Here is a 9,159-nt window from a genome sequence, read left to right as displayed (position 1 = left end):
TCGGGCCCACCAAGTTTTTGGCGCCGTTGCCGGGGATTGGTGCTGTGTTTTTCTTGTGTTTTATTAGCTATTTTTGCATTTCACTGCATAGCATTTGCATTTGCATCTGCTTCACTTCATTTGCTGTTGGACCTGCTGTTCTGAACCTGTTTTTCCTCTGCTGGGACGCCACTAAGGAAAAGAACCAAAGCCCAACTGGGTTTTTGCAACAATATCAGAGCAGCTGGGCTGTGCTTAAAAGGTAACCCATTTAAGAGAACCCGAATTGTGGGCTTCCAATTTTTAATTGTGGGCTTGTAATATTAAAGCCAATTTTTGGGCTTCTATTATTTTCTGTTGGGTTTGTAATAATTTATTTGTGGGCTTGTTTGTTTAATTTGTGGGCTTGTTTAAATTCTTTCATTGGACTGGTATTTTGGACTCTGGGTTTAAACCCAGCTGAGCTTGTAACCGATCACGCTAGTTGAACTCGTTAGTGGGCCGAGTACCCAAATTCTAGGCCGAGATTTTGGACTCAGTTCCACCAAAAGTTTTCAACCAAGCGGAGCCAAAGCAAACACAAAACCAACAGTAGGCTTGCTCCCATTCAAAAACCAAATTTTATTTTCTTTTTTAAAAAAAAAAAAAAAAAAAAAAAAAAAAACCAAACTTTTCTTTTGCTCCCAATTTTAAACCAAAATTTTCTCTTGCTCCCATTTTAAACCAAATTTTTTCTTCTTTATCCCATCTTAAACCAAAAGTTTTATTTTACTCCCATTAAAACCAAATAGTGGGCTTTGTGTCATTTCAAAATGGGCCAACCTCGTGCTCTCCATGAATACATGTATCCGTCAATAAAAATTCCATTATCATGTATTGTATTACCTCAAACCAATAACCCTTTTAAAATAAATGCAAGCATGATACAAACACTTCCTATATTTCGAGGGTTCGATTCTGAGAACCCCTATACTCATGTAAGAGAGTTTGAACAAATTTGTCGGACTATGCAACCTGATCATATGTCCGAAGACTCTCTGAAATTGCGTTTGTTTACATTTTCTTTAAAGGAAAGGGCCAAAACATGGTTTTACGGTTTGAGACCACAATCAATCAACACTTGGGACCAACTCACAGATCTTTTTTTCGAAAAATTCTTTCCACATCATAGGACCATCGCTATTCGTCAAAGTATCAATTGTTTTGTCCAATTGGATGAGGAAACTGTTTTTCACTATTTTGAACGTTTTAATGATTTGTTGATTGAATGTCCGCACCATGGAATTGAGAAGTGGAGACTTGTCGTCATCCTCTATGAGGGACTAGACTTTAAATCTCGAACCATGGTTGAGTCTATGTGTAATGGTGAGTTTATTGATAAATCTGTGGATGATGCATGGAATTTTTTAGCCGAGATTGCAGAGAAAACCCATCAATGGGAATCCGTTAGGGAAACAGGAACAACACCACATGATATGAGTCACCCCCATGAATTAGAGTTTTATTCTTGTAATAGCTCCGACCTTAGGATTGAAAATTATCCTAGATTGCAAAATTCCTATCATGATGATGATTATGATGTTATGTTAGAAGAACATGTCTATACTGAAAATGTTATGGAACCTTTGGGTTCAAATACATTAGTCTTCTCTGCCCCGACCTTAATGCATGATATTTCTTCTAGTATTCCATGTGATGTTTCCCCTGATGTGCCGATACACGAGAATCAATCTGTTGATGATGTTGAGGATTCTGATTGTGATCTTGCCAATTTGATTGATGATTGTGAGCATGATGTGACATGTGTAGATGAGTTAGAAGATTTTGATTTGATTGATAATGATATGCCTATTCTTCTACCTAAATCACAATCTGATGGCCTTCCACCCAACCTAGATTTGGTTTGTACCAATATTGTAAAACCAATTTTTCTGAAAATTCCTAATCTAGGTTTGGAACTGTGTGCCTCCCAAGTCCTTTTGGACTATTTTGCTTCTAAATATAACACTTTTAAAGAGCCACAGTTGGAATGCATTTCTTTGCCCATCCCGAAAACAGTCCATTATGAGTTAGACCTTTTGAATCCTGAACCCCTGAAATTAAAAGATTTTGTGCTTAAAAGTAAACCTGTTGAACAATTTAGGTTTAGGGGTGATTCATTCGGTTTTTCACTCTCACTCCCATTTAAGTCCAATTTTAGTGTTTTGAAACTTTCTATGTCTCTACACTTCGTCTTTTGGGTTGATCCTCAACTCTTTAGATTGTTAGTGTATGGTGAATTTTTTTTGTATATAATCCAGTAGCTACAATTTCTTAAAAACCCTTTTGTTCATTTTGTATATATTTTGCTAATCCAATATGATCTCGGCTGAAATATGTTGGATTTTTTGCCTTGAATAACGGAGTTTGAATTCTGCTTTCGCCGAAATCGGGTATTCTCTCTCCTTTTACTCTACTCAGCATGTCCCTTTTCATATATTGTTTTATAATTCTTTCCATATTTTGAAACATTGAGGACAATGTTTAGTTTAGGTTTGGGGGTATAGAGTAGATACCATGATAATTTGCCATAATTGAAAACGAACTCCTTCTTCTTTTTGAAAAAATTGAAAAATTCCAAAAAAAATTGAAAAATCAAAATTCAAAAAAATTAAAAAAATTGAAAAAAAATCATAAAAATGGAGCTCATTTACCTTGAAATGTTGACTCTTGTGCAAATATGTATTTTTATTAGGAGTCTTAGTCTAGATATTTAGGCACCCTGATTCTAGCACAATTCACATAGTGATAAGAAATTTGCACGCGCACGATCTACCAATACATGTATGGCCTCGATCTTCAAGGTGTTTGATAGGAAGTCACGATTGCCAATCACTTTAGAATACTGAACGAAACTTGACTAGCTTGTTCTTTGGTTGGTTGGGATAGAAGGTGGAGGTTACATTAAGAAAGACAACCATCGAATTTAACTGGGTGCATCAAAAAGGGCTACCTCTTGCAAAGTGTCATGTAATCTTTTGTTTCCTTTTGTATATGTATCAAAAGTGTTTCTTATCCCAAAAAAAAAAATAAAAAAAATAAAAAAAATCAAGTATTTATCAATTCCATTCTCTCTTGTTCCAAAAATAAAAGAGAGTAGTCAATGTAAATAAGAGTCATGTAAAGAGTCATCTTTTGTGTTTTATTGTAATAAGCAAGGAGGGTGTATGCCATTGATGTACAACGCGAGCAATTGTGAAATACCTCCAACTCATTCACAATTCTCGTAAAGTCCGGACATCTAGCTAGATTTCGACCTCGGTTCTTAGCCTGAGAAACTATCTCTTGGTGATTAGTAGTCATAACTTCAAATCTTTCTTTACACATGTGTAGATACACTTTACACTCTTTTCACATGTCTTTTTTTGTTATCAGTGCTAGGATTGTGCCTTTGATAGCTAGATTGACATCTCCATTTTGCTGTGAGCTTAACTGTTTTGCACATGTCACATTTGATGGAATCTGAGCTTATATTTTGACCTAGAACTTTGTAGGTACGTTCTAAGCAAACCTTCACGAGACTTCAACTCGTCCACTAGGGACACTTAGTGGTTTAAAAGGCTTAGTGCATACGCTAAATGCATTCGAGAGACCAGCGACAGTGGTATAGTTAGGATTTCCTTAGTTTTGTTTTACTTGAGGACAAGTAAAATTCAGGTTTGGGGGTATTTGATGAGTGCTAAAAAGTGCATATTTCTATATATTTTTGTTGGCATTTAACTCATCTTTTGTGCATTAATTCTACATTTTATCCCATATTCTGTATTTTCATTGTTTTCAAGAATAAATATTTTTCTTAATTAATTTTGCATTTTTAGGTAATAAATAAAGTCTGGATAACTTGCGGAGCGGAAAAGAGTTGAAGAGTAGTGAAAAGCCGGAAGAAATTACGCAAGGAAGCCGCAAAGAATGGTGCGCATAAGCCCAAAAGACTAGAAATGGGCTCAAGAAGGAAGAATTGTTCTTAAAGAAGATATGGGCTTGGCATACCCAAAGCCCAAAACCCTTACCCAAACCCATTTTCTATATCCATACCCGCCTCCATTCTCAACCGTTAGATTGGATCCAACTCATCATCCTACGGTCGCTCATTCATAGATCATCAAAATCTGAAGTCTCTGTCAAACACCATAGTGCCTAAATTCCAAGCCTTCAGATTAGATTGTAGTTGAATCCAACGATCGCTTCTTTGCCTGCGCATCAAACCCAGATACTTCCGCTTAACACTACAACACCTAACTCCATCTGGCGCCGTTAGTTTCGTTGTATATCTGCATCCAACGGTCGCTGCCAGCATCTTCACTTTTATCCGTTAGATCAATCTTCATCTCCAAACCCCACGGCTAAGCATCGCAAGACATCGAAATCTGATGAGCCCGCCTCACACTCGAACAACCTAACCCTATACCCATCAAACCAAACAGACCTTACCCAAATTCTCATCTTCCTCCTTCGAGCAGTCGAGCTCTGCTCCTGCCATGTCCGCCACCTTACCCTGCCCCGCTCAACCACTACCTCAACCACCACCATATCCTCTCAAATCACTCAACAACCCTAACCCACATCATTACTTCCCCTTTCACCAACTCTATGTCCTCCTAATCACTCAATTTCACGTCTCTCCCATGTCAGGAACCCTAGAGGTGAAATAGAGTTGCAATTGGAGGCGTGGATAACATCAGGAGAACAATTAGAGGCGTGGGTCGAAGTCAGTAGCGTTTAATCACATCACTATGGGTAAGAATTACCAAACCCTAAATTTTCTGATTTGGGGGAATTTATTAAAGAACCCTAATTTTCTGTTAGGGAGAGTATTGGAAGATATGGGTCTGATTTGTACTGTCAAATTAGGTAGAAACAATTTACCTAATTTCTGTTTGATTTTAGGGATTTTTTGTGTAGAACCCTAATTGTGCTTGTAACTATAAATAGATACTGTGGGTGTGATGTAAAAAACTTATGCTGGACTAGCCAGTGTCCAGAACTTTGTTCTGTTAATGTTCATTTTTTTTGTTGTTCATATTAAGTTCTGTTTTGATTTTCTCCATTTTATGTCACTGTGATGTTGTTATGTGTTGTTCCTGTTATGAACTCCACTGTTGTGTTATGTTTGTTCTTTGCTGTCACTCCCATATTCCTGTTATGTTATGTTTCTGTAATGTTTGTATCATGTTCTGTAATGTTCTTGTTATGTATGTTCTAAACCTCAAATGCTAGGACTAGATGAAACCATGAATCAATAAGATAGTCTTCATCATGTGCAGCTCTTGTCCAATGTTGTTAAGCCCTTAGACTAGTTGTACTTTAATCAGACAATTAGTACTTTGGTAACTATTTTAGCTGTGAGTAGAATATCCCTTAGGTTAATGGTGGATTCAACATCCTAGTGTTCTTTCATCACTCTTGTTTACTGTTTTGTGTGAATGTTAGGCTAAAGCCTGTGAAGCATTGGATTGATTGAGCAGTGGGGAGAAACTAGTGCTCACTTGTGACTGTGAGCAAGCTGGTTCTCTTCCCACTCTAGTAGTATGCATAGGATCACCTTCACCATTTCACCTTCACCATCTCCCCTGCCCTTGGCTTAGGCCTTGGTATGTAACTGTTTCCAGTCACTGTCATCACCTAGTAGTTTCTTTGATGTTTTTTTTTTAGTTTACTTGTTCATTGTCTCACATTTTGTCACTTTCATTGTCACCTTAACTTTTACTTTGTTCCACTCTGTTTTGCTTTTGTTTTCTGTTTAGTCTCATTGTTTAGTTTCACTTCCATTCTGTTTAGTTTCATTGTTTTGCTTTTGTTTAGTTTCACTTTGTTCCATTCTGTTTAGTTTCATTGATCTGTTTACTTTTGTTCTGTTTAGTTCATTTTGTTCATAGTTACTGTTTACTTTTGATTCTGTTCACTGTCCAAATTCAATTCTATTTTCTGTCACAAAAGCCCACTGTAAATTCTTAAGGTTATAGCCAAAGGCTAAAAGCCCAAGTCACTTCAGGCCCAGTCCAGTTCATTGTTTGAGCCTGAGCCCAAGTTCACAGTTAACCAAAGCCCAGGTGAAAGGCTAAAAGCCCAGTTCACAGCTCATCATTCAAAGGCCCAAAGCCTAGTGCACTTCAAGACCAACTGAGCCCAAGCTCAGTTCATTTCATTGTTAAAAACAAACCCATTAGGCCCAATTTACTCAAAGGGTATTCAAAGCCCAACAATAGCCATTTAGAGCCCAAAATAGCTAGAAACTACAAAACACACCCAGTCTCTGTGGATCGACCTGTACTTGCACGAGCTACAACCGACGACCGTGCACTTGCGGTATTACTGTAGGCCCGCGTTTTCATTACGCTCATATTTTCACACTCCTTCGGGCCCACCACTAAACCATACCATGCGAGCCTTCCCCTCACGACTGCCAAAATAAGGCGTGCGACAATCAATTGCCAACCTTCCATCTTCGATGCAAATCTTAACCGTCCATGGTCGCCAGCCAACGCATGGTAACCTTTGGCCCAACGCCAAAACCCTCCAAGGCATGCCGACCATGCCGCATTTGCCAATGGCATGCCGTGCCAGCCACCTTACCGCGCCTAAACCATACCATGCCGGCCTTCCCTTTACGACTGCCAAAATGAAGGCGTGCGACAATCAACGGCCACCCTTACATCTTAGATGCAAATCTTACCCGTCCAAGGTCACTAACCAACGCATGGTAACCTTTGGCCCAACGTCAAAACCCTAGTTTTTGCCACGCCTAAACCGCGCCAATGCATGCCGACCATGCCACATGTGCCAATGGCATGTCGTGCCATCCACCTTGCCGCGCCTAAACCATACCATGCCGGCCTTCCCCTCACGGCTGCCAAAACGAAGGCGTGCGACAATCAACGACCATCCTTCCATCTTAGATGCAAATCTTAGCCGTCCAAGGTCACCAACCAACGTATGGTAACCTTTGGCCCAACGCCAAAACCCTAGTTTTGGCCACGCCTAAACCGCGCCAAGGCATGCCGACCATGCCACATGTACCAATGGCATGCCGTGCCAGCCACCTTGCCGCGCCTAAACCATACCATGCGGGCCTTCCCCTCACGGCTGCCAAAACGAAAGCGTGCGATAATCAATGGCCACCTTTCCATCTTAGATGCAAATCTTAACCGTCCAAGGTCACCAACCAACGCATGGTAACCTTTGGCCCAACGCTAAAACCCTAGTTTTGGCCACGCCTAAACCGCGCCAAGGCATGCCTACCATGCCAAATGTGCCAATGGCATGCCGTACCATCCACCTTGCCGCGCCTAAACCATACCATGTCGTCCTTCCCCTCACGGCTGCCAAAACAAAGGCGTGCGACAATCAACGACCACCCTTCCATCTTAGATGCAAATCTTAGCCGTCCAAGGTCACCAACCAACGCATGGTAACCTTTGGCCCAATGCCAAAACCCTAGTTTTGGCCACGCCTAAACCGCGCCAAGGCATGCCGACCATTCCACATGTGCCAATGGCATGCCTTGCCAGCCACCTTGACGCGCCAAGGCATGCCGACCCTAGTTCTGGTCTTAACACTCTCTTCGCTTCCCTCTCCAAAACCAACCCTTCTCATCCTCTTTGTTACCGAAGCAAGTCTGGAACGACCATTTCTTGGTGTAGGACGAATTTGTACAGATTGATCTCTTGAATCTAAAGTACTCCTTTGCAGTATATTGTTTAGGGTTTAGACTCGTTTCTCACCCACACACCCGAAATTACCGAAATCAGCAGAAACCGTTTTCACCCTCAAACAATTGGCGACCACAGTGGGAGATTGATCTTTCGGTTACAATGTCAACTTTCAATCCTCGATCTCATATTTCGACCCAGACGTCAGGACGGTAGAATACAATTGAACCGCCCAGGTATCGATGGCTCAGTTACCATACGGCCCGGTTACCAGTCATGACACGACAAGGGATGACTGGGGACTTTCCACAGTCACGGCGGTGCTTCCCACAAAACTCGGTCTTACACCCGGGAGATTCCTTTTCATCAGGAGATCCGAAAAACCGAGTAAGTCTTGCTAGACAAGATACATGGTATACTACTTCAAATCTTCACAGGGAGATAAAAAACCGATAGCCATATTTTTCCCTTGTTTCATGCTTTCTACTATCGCACAACATTGACAATTCCATGACTTCCCTGGGGTACTCATGCCACTTATATTCATAACCAAAAACATCAATATTTTAAAACAGTTCATTCCAAATAATAATCCAAAACCCTCAGGGGTAATACTTGTCTATCAACCCAAAAATCCAGAAAATCAAAACCATAAACCAAGCGCTTTATTTTCCTTTCAAAAAAAAAACAGTCACCTACCAGTACGTGCCTACTTTGCATAACAATGATTACACGTCACTATTCATGAGGTAGCCGACGTTACTACGGTGATATTCAAAGAGGAATTGTTTATGACGAAGTGTTTATACAAGTTTATGAAAGGCATACCCATGGCTAGAGTTTACACCAGTTCAGAAGAACAATATTTCTACAGATTTATGGAAGGCATACCTATGGCTAGGGTTTCCACCAACACAAGAAAATAAGAAAACAAATTGAAAGAGAAACGCTGGAGTACATAGCTGGAATATGCTTGCCCGCTTTATTGCTAACGCTAACACCAGTACGTGAGAACAAAGATACGAGATAAAAAGGAGAGCCAACCCCTTTCATACACATAACACTTTTGGAATTTGAACAAGAAAATGATTTCCTATTTGAGCTACGTATGGAAAGAGGCAACTGGGACCACAATAACAAGTCCGCGCCGTGCCAAGCCAACAATCTACGCCATGCCCAGCCGACAGTACGCGCTATACAAAATCCAAGCCAGCGTCCACGCAAAGACAGCACCCATTCCAAGCCGATACAGCGCCAGCAGCTTGCATCTTTCCAGCGCCAGCAGCTTGCATCTTTCTAGCGCGAGCAGCTTGCATCCTTCCAACGCTAACATCTTGCATCTTTACAGCAGCTTGCATCTTTCCAGCACCAGCAGCTTGCATCCTTTCCAGCGCTAACAACTTGCATCTTTACAGCAGCTTGCATCTTCCTTGCGCCAGCAGCTTGCATCCTTCTAGCGTTGCTCTTGAACGCCCAGTAGAAGGGAATCAGC

This window comes from Papaver somniferum, chromosome 11 (genome assembly GCF_003573695.1).
Source record: "Papaver somniferum cultivar HN1 chromosome 11, ASM357369v1, whole genome shotgun sequence".
NCBI classification, from domain to species: Eukaryota; Viridiplantae; Streptophyta; class Magnoliopsida; order Ranunculales; family Papaveraceae; genus Papaver; species Papaver somniferum.
Note: the sequence above shows the minus strand (reverse complement) of the source record.